This window comes from Hypomesus nipponensis, chromosome 19, assembly GCF_054491055.1.
Source record: "Hypomesus nipponensis isolate SF chromosome 19, ASM5449105v1, whole genome shotgun sequence".
Classification (NCBI taxonomy): Eukaryota; Metazoa; Chordata; class Actinopteri; order Osmeriformes; family Osmeridae; genus Hypomesus; species Hypomesus nipponensis.
Window position 1 is genome coordinate 13,513,722 of NC_140379.1, and position 11,279 is coordinate 13,525,000.

The 11,279-nt window shown below is 50.6% G+C and overlaps 1 protein-coding gene across 4 annotated transcripts in view; it reads left to right on the forward strand.

The window, feature by feature from the left end:
- The window catches only part of mtss2b (MTSS I-BAR domain containing 2b), a 40,929-nt gene that overhangs the window by 14,584 nt on the left and 15,066 nt on the right, over nt 1-11,279 (forward strand). The gene's annotated exons all lie outside the window — the stretch shown is intronic.

Genomic DNA, 11,279 nt, shown 5'->3' on the forward strand with positions numbered 1-11,279 from the left:
GCCTGCCTGCCTGCCCTGCCTGCCTGCCTGTCTGTCTGTTTGTCTGTCTGTCTGTCTGTCTCCCTGCCCTGCCCTGCCCTGCCCTGCCTGCCTGCCTGCCTGCCTGCCTGCCTGCCTGCCTGCCTGCCTGCCTGCCTGTCTGCCTGCCTGCCTGTCTGCCTGTCTGCCTGCCTGCCTGCCTGCCTGCCTGCCTGCCTGCCTGCCTGCCTGCCTGCCTGCCTGCCTGCCCTGTCTGTCTGTCTGCCTGCCTGCCTGCCTGCCTGCCTGCCTGCCTGCCTGCCTGCCTGCCTGCCTGCCTGCCTGCCTGCCTGCCTGCCTGCCTGCCTGCCTGCCTGTCCATTTTGTTTGATTCCATATGACCACAATGATAACTGTCCTGTGTGTGTTTATTAGATCTCTATTCGGGTGATCAAGGCGTCTACAGTACTTTGTGCTCATTTCCAGGCTTCTTTTAAAAGTCTGAAATAAATTCCTATGCTTAGTCATCACTGCAGAGAGCGAGGCTCTAGCAATGCTCTCTGTTCTTAGTGTGAGTGTGTGTGTGGGTGCTCACCATTCTTGCATTTCTGTTCAGACAGTGGCAGACTGGCCATGCTGGGGCTCAACAGGGGGGCCAGGATGGTGTGTGTGTGTGTGTGTGTGGGAGAGGGAGGTTAGATAATGGAGCAGGATTAATCTGGCAGTGGAAGGGAGAGTGTGGGTGTTGGCAGCCCCTCTCACCATCTCCCTCTGTGGGCTACAGAGAAGGCTGCAGAGCCCTGGAGCTGAGAACAGTGTGTGTGTGTGTGTGCGTGTGTGTGTTTGTGTGTATGTGTCGGGGGGGGGCGGTGTTGAAGGAGAGGGAAGAAGGGAGAAGAAAGGCGAGGGGAAAGTATTGGAGAAAGGAGATATATTATGTTGAGGGCAGCAAAAAGGGGGAGAGGAGAGGTAGAATGAAGAAGAGAGGGAGAGGTAAGGAGAAAAGGAAAGAGAGGAAAGAGCACAGGGAGGAGAGGAGAGCAGGAAGCTGGTTCCCACAGGCTATGGAGAGGATCTGGACGCCAGCCAATCAGAGACTTTTTGAGCAGGTCTGTTCTCAGGGATTCTGGGTAACCTTCTGACCGCACACATAGGGGGCGTGGTCAAGAAGCTGTATTTAGGACCATGTAAAGGCTGCTCCGTGTGTTTGTGTGTGTGTGTGTGTGTGTGTATGTATGGTGTGTTTGTGTGTCTGCCAAAGCTTCATCTTCAACTATCCTTCATTCCTCTTTTTTCTCTCTTTCTCTCTTTCTCTCTTTCTCTCTTTCTCTCTTTCTCTCTTTCTCTCTTTCTCTCTTTCTCTCTTTCTCTCTTTCTCTCTTTCTCTCTTTCTCTCTTTCTCTCTTTCTCCCTCCCTTCCTCCCTCCCTCCCTCCCTCCCTCCCTCCCTCCCTCCCTCCCTCCCTCCCTCCCTCCCTCCCTCCCTCCCTCCCTCCCTCCCTCCCCCCTCCCTCCCTCCCTCCCTCCCTCCCTCCCTCCCTCCCTCCCTCCCTCCCTCCCTCCCTCCCTCCCTCCCTCTCTTTTTCTTTCTCTATTATTCTGTCTTTCTTTCCATCTCTCTTTCTCTCTTCCAATAACAACAGCTTGTCCCCCTCCAATCTGACAGGGACTGTGTCCGGATCCTGCAACCCAAGCGTAAATCTTCCCCTCTTTTTCCCACAATCCCCCTGTGTCCTCACCATGGTGTCTTGTGACGCAGGCTGGGGTCAGGGTTCAGGGCCCCACATAGGACACAGGAAGTAGAAATTGGCAGTGGTGCTAATATTAGCTCTGCGCTAGCTGGATGAGTCAGCAAGCTGAGTTGATGTAGCCCAGCACTGCTGGCTGGCTAGGGAGCTCATCATGGGAGGTTGTGGAGATACCCGCTGTGACAGCCAGAGAAAGACGGTCCTCCCCACATCTCTGGAGGACGGGCTGAGCCCGGAGGGGGGACCATCCACCCAGCATGTCAGCAGTCAGCGATGTCAGACGTCCAGTGGATGGTGTGTGTGGAAGTGTGTGTATGTTTGTGTGTCCGTTTTATAGCCTCACACACCACACCATGTTGTGTGTGATTGGGGTCCGTTTAGTCCAAGAATTGTGCTGACACAAGATGGACCAAGATCACACATAAGAGGGCTCGAGGGGTTTACCTAGTCATGGGGGGGACGGTGTTAGTGGAGAACTCAACATATTTACATGTGACTAGAGAATCAAGCAATTATTAGCATGTTGAGCGAATGAGCATCAAGTTTGCAATCTTAGCGTATGCTCCTGCTGGGTGGATGGCGTGTCTCCATGGCTACCATCTGGCGCGTGCGTGTGTTAGCGTGTGAAAATGGCACACGTATGGGATGCTGCCCATGCATACATAAACTGCAGCTCTGTGTGCGTAGCATGTACAGAGGGCTGCACCTTCCAGAGAAAACAGGGTGTGTGTGTGTGTGAGTGTGTGTGTGTGTGATTGTGTGAGTGTATCCTAAATGAGGCAGAGAGAGGGGAGAGAAGCCAGGCTCAGCGCACAGAGAGCTGCAGACACAAAGCTCTCAAATCGTGACCTTAATGCCCAATTTCAAGCAACTTGTTTCGGCAAAATTATGGTATGATCCTCGATATCATCACCAATTCTTTGTCTTTCAAATTCCTTATATCTCTACTCTCTCTGCCCCTCTCTTTCCTCTCTCTTTTCTCTCGTCTCTCTCTGTTTACATACTTCACACTTGAGGTGGAGTGCCTGTAGATTGTCACTTTAACAGCACCTGTTAACACTAGGAGGTGTGTGATTGTGTGATTGTGTGTTTGTGTGTGAGTGTGTGTGTGTGTGTTTTCCGGGCTGTAGCTGAGTCTTCCCTACACGGTGACCACCATGTGAACTGACCCGGGGGGGAGTCTTGTCCTGCCGCTTGATCAGAGATGAGTCAGCAGGGGGAGGGGGGGTGGGGCTGCTGTCATACCTCACCGTCCCCATGGTGACGACCTGCCCGGTTCTCAGGAAGAGGAAGGCTTCTAGGGTCACACGGGGGAAATACTGCAGACACATCCCTGCCTCCGCCCCAACCACCATCCTTCCCCTAGATAAAGTACTGCAGTTTCACAGCTCTCGTGTCCCAGACACACACACAGAAAGACCATGTCCGTGCCCCCACCCTGAACCCCCTCCTCTCCCCCCCCCCCTGAACCTCCCCCACCCTGAACCTCCCCCACCCTGAACCCCCCCCCACCCCGCCTCATCCCCCTTAGGAACAGGATGTGGAGGATGTAGATGAAGACAAGTTCAAGGCTTATCTTAGGAGAGGACAGAAAACACCCTCCTACTTCCTGTGGGACAGACAGACAGACACACACACACACACATCAAAATATGCTGTACTACTCCTATCATGAATTCATCAGAGTCCAGAAAGAGAGGGAGAGAAAGAGAGAGACAGAATAAGTCATTCTTGTTTTGTCATGGCAATAGCTTTCCTCTCTTTCTTTTCTTCTTTTCTGTGTTTCCTTCCCTCCATTTCTTATTTCCCATCTGCCCTTGCTGCGTCTGGTCCGGGTCTGGTCTGGGTCTGGTGTAGTCTGGCCAGTACAACGGTGTTGTAAGCAGGGTATTTTTAGCTGCGACACTCTTTTGCCAGGAAATACCCGTTTGTAGAAAATCTGGTGTATGTGTGAGTCTGTGTGCGTGAGTGTGTGTGTGTGTGTGTGTTAGACCTCAGTTCTCTCTAGTCCTCAGGAGACATTTAAACACTCTTTAATCAAATGCAGAGAACGTCATGCTTTCTCAGCCACAGCTGACTCCACTCTCCTCCTCTCTCTTCCTCTCACTCCTTTTCTTCTCGTCTTCCTCTCTCTCCTCCTTTCACTCGCTTTCTCCTCCTTCTCCTGTCCCCTCTCTCTCTCTCTCTCTCTCTCTCTCTCTCTCTCTCTCTCTCTCTCTCTCTCTCTCTCTCTCTCTGATCTCTCAGCTTCTCTCTGTCCTCTCTCTAATTGTCATCTGTTTGGCGCAGGAAATAAAGGGAGTGTTAGGGCTGGACCATTTGGATACCTCCAGCTGATGTCTTTGTTGTGAAGACAGAATGGTTGTCTGGTGTGATGACAGCCTGGTTCTCTGGTGTGATGTCAGCCTGGTTCTCTGGTCTGATGTCAGCCTGGTTCTCTGGTCTGATGTCAGCCTGGTTCTCTGGTCTGATGTCAGCCTGGTTCTCTGGTGTGATGTCAGCCTGGTTCTCTGGTGTGATGACAGCCTGGTTCTGTGGTGTGATGACAGCCTGGTTCTCTGGTGTGATGTCAGCCTGGTTCTCTGGTGTGATGACAGCGTGGTTCTCTGGTGTGATGACAGCCTGGTTCTCTGGTGTGATGACAGCCTGGTTCTCTGGTGTCATGTCAGCCTGGTTCTCTGGTCTGATGACAGCCTGGTTCTCTGGTGTGATGACAGCCTGGTTCTCTGGTGTGATGTCAGGCTGGTTCTCTGGTGTGATGTCAGCCTGGTTCTCTGGTGTGATGACAGGCTGGTCGACTAGATGCCACATTTAATCCGACCAAAGACCTGGCAACCTCCTGATACTCTCACACATGCTCTGTGTGTGTGTGTCTGTGTGTGAATGGTGCGTGTGTCATGGTGTTGACCAGCATAGATGGTGTGCAGCCATAAGGAGTGTCACATGTAAGCAGGCCTCTCAGACTGCATGCATCTTTCATGTGTGGGGGAGGTTCCGAGCAGACCAGAGAAGGTCTCTGACCCAGTTTGCCTGCTCCCCTGAGAAGCCATCTCTTGTCCTCCCTATCCTCTCCACCTTCCTTACCTCCCTACCCCCCTCCGCACTCCTTTTCCTTCCTCTTCTTCTTTCCTCCCATTCCTGTCCCTCTTCCTCCTCCTTTCCCCCTCTCTGCTTCTCTTCTCCGTTGGAATTTGTACATAGTTAGTGCATCTACCCCCCCCCCCCCCCCCCCCCCTCCACACAAACACACACACACATTCACCTGCCAACCCTGAGGTCATGCTGGTAGAGCCTCGTCCCTGGTTCCTGCTGTGGTGTGTGGAGGGACAGAGGGGCAGACTCGGTGGGTCTGGTAATTGGGTCCTACAGCCATACTGGGTCAGACTGTGGCCTGGTTTCTAGACACCTGGTATCTGGGCACTCACCGGGCCTGTGAGACCGGACCGGACTGAACTGGGCCATCGATTGTTGGTGCTTGTTGATGCCCGGCTCAAAACAAGCATCTAGGTCACTCTAATCAAATTGTTGGGTCACTCTTTCACAACTTCTTAATGAGAGCAGTTGGCTCTGTGTGTGTGCGTGTATGTGAGAGAGAGAGAGATAGAGAGAGAAAGAGAGAGCTTGTGAGCGCGACTATACACGTGTGTGCTTGCCCTTCCAATTCTGCCCGTCGATCAGCTCCCTTCTGGGGTCCAACTGTCGCCATGGCAACCTCACAAAGGGTCATTGAGGGGATGTCTTCTGACAGGAAGTGACATATCGCCCTGGGTGTAACCCCTGGTGGACCCTGTGTCAGCCTGCCGTAAGACAGACAGCAGGGTCACATGATTCACTGTGCCTTTCGTGACCACAGCCTGGTAGACAAAGAGACACATACCCAGCCTTACATGTTACTGAAACATGCCCTGTCACAGTACCTTAACAACCATATGTACTGTATACATACATACACACACACACACACACATATATATACACACACACACCCACATACATACACACAGTAACCTAAGAAACTGCGTGTCTATTTATATGTGTGTAAGCCAGTCATGTCTGTGTGATCTGATCCTGGGTGAGCAGAGCCCTGCTCCCTCCCTGCTCCTTCCTCCTCCAAGGCTGGTCTGGGGTCAGTCTGGCTGGATGGCTACCTGCCATCACTGAGCCTCCTTCTACAAATACCCTCCATACATGCCATGCCATACCATGGTCCAAATTCCATGTTCCGAATTCCAAACCATGCTATTCTATTCCAGGTCAACTGTGAATCATAATATGTCCAGAGCTTCTTTGAAGATGTGTCCAGGTCTATATCAGCCTGTGTGTTCACTACCCTCCATTTTACTGTTCTCTACTCTGCTCTATGTCTATTGTCTTTCCTACAGTTAGTTCTGTTCTACTAAACAGACTCTTATTATGGTGTGTGTACATATGTATTTGTGTGTATGGTGTGTGTGTGTGTGTGTGTGTGTGTGTGTGTGTGTGTGTGTGTGTGCGTGTGTGTGTGTGCATGTGCGTGTGTGTGTGCATGGATGTGAATGTGCTTTTTCTGGGCTGAAGCTTACAGCCTAGGCTTGGACTCATGCTGGGTTGGGAATCTAGGCCCCATGAATAATTCTGTTTTATGTGCTGGTGTTACAGTCTTTCTCTCTCTTTCTGTCTCTCTTCCCAGCTCCTCTCTCTCTCTCTCTCTCTCTTTCTCTCTTTCTCTCTCTTTTTCTCTCTACCTTTGTCTCTGTCTCTTTCTCATTTTCTCTATCTGTCTTTCCTTGTTTCTTGCTATCGCTCATTCTCTCTCTTTGTATTTCTCTTTTTGTCTCCATGTCTCTCTATTTGTCTCTCTCTCACATTGTTGCCATGTCACCAAAGTGATGCTGATGGCTGGGGATGGGGGGTTGCCGCAGACGTCGGTAACCCTGGCAACGGCAGCCTCACCTGACGTGGTTATAACATTCTTTAAGGCGATCCCAGACACATGAAGCCCCATTGTTATGGTGATGGCCTGTGTTTTCTTCAGTATTATGGTCTGTCTGTGTGTCTGCTTCCTCCTGGGGTGGACCTGAGTCATGTTTACACACCCCAGCCCCTCATTTGCAGAGGAGCACTGGCCTTCAGGGGTTAGCTATTTTGTGTGTGTAGATTGTGTGAGTTGGGGTGTACAGCTGTATATGGCTGTCTGTGTGTGTGTGGTTGTATGTGTAGGTGTGTGTAGGGGTGTGTAGATATATGTGCAGGTGTGTTTGTGTGTATGGGTGTGTGTGTGTGTGTGTGTGTGTGTGTGTGTGGGTGCCTGGATAGTGTCCAACAACTCCAACCTCTGTTTGCTGTGTGAATGTAGAGGCAGGGAAGTCTGACTGTGGTCAGTGTAGAGGCAGGGAAGCCTGACTGTGGTCAGTGTAGAGGCAGGGAAGTCTGACTGTGGTCAGTGTAGAGGCAGGGAAGTCTGACTGTGGTCAGTGTAGAGGCAGGGAAGTCTGACTGTGGTCAGTGTAGAGACAGGGAAGCCTGACTGTGGTCAGTGTAGAGGCAGGGAAGCCTGACTGTGGTCAGTGTAGAGGCAGGGAAGCCTGACTGTGGTCAGTGTAGAGGCAGGGAAGTCTGACTGTGGTCAGTGTAGAGGCAGGGAAGTCTGACTGTGGTCAGTGTAGAGGCAGGGAAGTCTGACTGTGGTCAGTGTAGAGGCAGGGAAGTCTGACTGTGGTCAGTGTAGAGGCAGGGAAGCCTGACTGTGGTCAGTGTAGAGGCAGGGAAGTCTGACTGTGGTCAGTGTAGAGGCAGGGAAGTCTGACTGTGGTCAGTGTAGAGGCAGGGAAGCCTGACTGTGGTCAGTGTAGAGGCAGGGAAGTCTGACTGTGGTCAGTGTAGAGGCAGGGAAGTCTGACTGTGGTCAGTGTAGAGGCAGGGAAGTCTGACTGTGGTCAGTGTAGAGGCAGGGAAGTCTGACTGTGGTCAGTGTAGAGGCAGGGAAGTCTGACTGTGGTCAGTGTAGAGGCAGGGAAGTCTGACTGTGGTCAGTGTAGAGGCAGGGAAGTCTGACTGTGGTCAGTGTAGAGGCAGGGAAGTCTGACTGTGGTCAGTGTAGAGGCAGGGAAGTCTGACTGTGGTCAGTGTAGAGGCAGGGAAGTCTGACTGTGGTCAGTGTAGAGGCAGGGAAGTCTGACTGTGGTATTCCCTGGAGTTGAGAATGGAAGTAGGACACAGTTATGTGTGAACACCACATCAATAAGACACACACACACAGACACATATCAAACTGGGACCATATCAACATATGTGTGTGTGTGTCCTCTGACATCCAACATGCTCCTGGGGTGTGTGAACGCAGAAGGTTGTTAGGATCCTTTGCTGTGCTGGACTCCAGTGAATTGCATTGTGGGATTGGTTCGAAGACTAGGCCAGAATGTGTCAGACATCTACCTTTAGAACCCTCAACAGTACAAACCTTACACACACACACACACACACACAAACATACACATACATGAACTGGACATCAGTCCCTGTGCAGGTGTGTAAGCACATGTGTGCATGCATGTGTGTGGGGGTTGGATATCTCAGAAGCAGTCTAATCCTGTTTGTCCCTACAGGGTTGTAACCTATAAAACAGGTTTTTAAACGATTAAAAGGATCCTAATCCTCCAGACTCACACTGGGGATAATTAGGAGCACAGCTCTATCTTGCTCTTTCCCCATACACACACACACACACACATACACACCCTTGCCAACATATACATTCTCTATCTTAGTCTGTCTGTAAACTGCCCTCTACTTTTTTTTCTTATCATGTCTAGTTATGTGTGTGTGTGTGTGTTTGTGTGTTTGACAACACCCACTGCAGATTTCCTCTCCTCGTTGCCATGGAGACGCTCTGGGGAAAGGCCACAAAGCCTGGAGTGCAGAGAAGAGGGGAGTCAGAGGGAGAGAGAGAGATGCCGAGAGGTGGAGAAACACACGGAAAAAGAGAGAGAGAGACAGCGAGAGAGGGAGAGAGGATGTGGTGATGGTAGAGTAGTCTATCATTACAGAGCACCAAGTCTAGAGGTTCATTGATATTCTGTGGGAAAGCACAAGCAGCAATAGTGTGTGTGTGTGTGTGTGTGTGTGTGAGACACATGCAGAGGAGTGGACAGGCCTGCAAAAGGCACTTTCTGTGACACTCTCTGTCTCATGCGCCCCTAATCTTACGTCTTACTTCTATCCTTCTCTATTACTGACTATACTCTCTCTTCTGTCTCTCTGTCACTCTCACTGCCCACCTATGTGGAAGCCCATGGAGACAGAGGTGGTGTGTGTGTGTGTTTAAGTGTGTACATGGTTAAGGCCTATTTTGGGTTTATGAGCTCATTGCTGAATTATGAATGTTGAGCTGCATGATACAGTACACTACAGAGCATGTGTGTGTGTGTGTGCGCGCGTGTGTATACATGAATGTGTGTGACCTATTTTTTGTTAGGTGCTGTGTGTCAATGTGGAACTCGTTTACTGGGCTGTGTAAATATGTGTGTGTGTGTCAGTCTAACTGGGTTAGTGTGTACACGAGGATGGCAGCCTCATGATAAGGGTCAGGACTGAAAGACAGACACATGCATCTCTCTGCCTGTCAAACACACTCCTACCTAATGAGATAAAGCTGGAATGAACGTTACTGTAAGACACACACACACAAACACACATGCACACAGCCATGACAAAGTGGTTTCTTCTGTGTGACTAGCCTATAAAGAGGGTATGATGACATGTAAATGATTGTGTCTGTTTGTGTATGTGTTTGGGTTTCTGTGTGCACTTGTGTGTGTATGTGTGTGTGTGTTGCAAACTGCAGTGATGGCCTCAAAGACAGCCAGTGTTTTCCTGGAGCCCTCAGGAGGGCTAGGGAGGTCATGTGACTATAGCACGCGAAGCCACTACCAATATGCAACCTACCCTGTGACAGAGGGAGGGAGGGAGGGAGGGAGGGAGGGAGGGAGGGAGGGAGGGAGGGAGGGAGGGAGGGAGGGAGGGAGGGAGGGAGGGAGGGAGGGAGGGAGGGAGGGAGGGAGGGAGGGAGGGAGGGAGGGAGGGAGGGAGGGAGGGAGGGAGGGAGGGAGAGGTTAGAAGGAGCAGAGAGGGGTTGCCGGGGTTGTTCCTTCTAGGAGGAAAAGAGGAGAGGAGAGGGACTCTGTCTCCGGATAAGTTGTTGTCCATGTGGGAGCCTTGTGTGTGTTTTCTCTTTTCTCATCTTGTTGTTGATCTCCAGCGGATGTTGTTAGAGGCGAGACAGGAAGTTAATAATACCAAACAGGAAGAGGAGGATAATAAAAGTAGCCAAGCAACACACTCATGCGGGCACACATTTGCAGACACACACGCACACACACAAGCACACACACACACACAGTTCTTCAGTCCTTTCTTTTAGTAAATGAGGCTGTCCCAAGCCCTTCACTGTTTCTCTCTCTCTCTACTTAATCCTTTATTTCCATACTAATGTTGTCATTGAAATAATGAGACTGTTAAAGGAAGGCCTTAAACTGTCTGTAAGAATGTGTGTGTGTATGTGTGTGTGTGAATATACTGCATGTGCATATGTCAGTGCACATATGTGTGTTTGTATTGTTTGGGTGTGTGTGTTTGTGTGTGAGTGTGTGTGTGTGTGTGTGTGTGTTCCTTGTGGACTGGAGAGGGGGTGTTCCATGTGCTGGATTAATGAATGGTTGCCGGGTAGAGCAGGAGGAGTGAGGCTGGAATTTGTTAATTATGAATGAAGCCTCTCTGTCTTACTGTGCATCAGTGTGTGTGTACGTGTCTCTCTATTTGTGTCTGTGCCTCTGCCTAGGCTGATAGTGTGTTTTTGCTGAGTGTTTTGTGTTTGGGCTTTTGTTATTTGAGTCTGTGTGCACTTTTGTGTTTAATGGATTATTAAACATTACAGTTTTGACTGTAGTTTTGACAAAGATATGATGAAGTAGGGTGTTATTGTTGTAGCTAGTGGCTGGAAGACTGTGGTATGGAGGGCTGGGGGACTGGGAAGACAGGGAACAAGAGACAAGGAGACTAGGGGACTAGGGGACGAGGTGTTGTGTTGGAAAGGGGTGACAGGGGGTTCTGGTTTGGGTGGGGGCCCAGATTTAAATGTGAGCCAAGGGGACAGGGCCTACCCTAAATTAACCCCTCACAATCCCAGATTAGATTAGGGGTGTCCAGCCTGCCAGATTAAAATTGAGATTGTGGAGTGTAGGGATATCTGGGTCCAGATTAGGACCCCATGCACTGTCTCTGAGGTGAACCTTCTACTGCATGCTTGACCAGGGATTAGCCACCAGCCTCTAGTCATTCTAGTCCTGGTTGGTTACAGGATCCAGCAGTGGTCTCTTCCTGTCCACTAAGAAGTCATACATGTCAAGTGATTGGATGGACAGGGTACATTACATGACATTACATCTGTGCAGCTGCCCAGTCAGGCCAGACAGTCAACTACCTCAGAAGTGCTGCTCACCTTCTTAGGAAGTATGTGAGCGCATGCAGTGGCTGACTCTTCACAGGGGTCAGCGTTTTCCAAATGTTCCTCCTCTGCTAAAAATAGAGCAATGTTTAT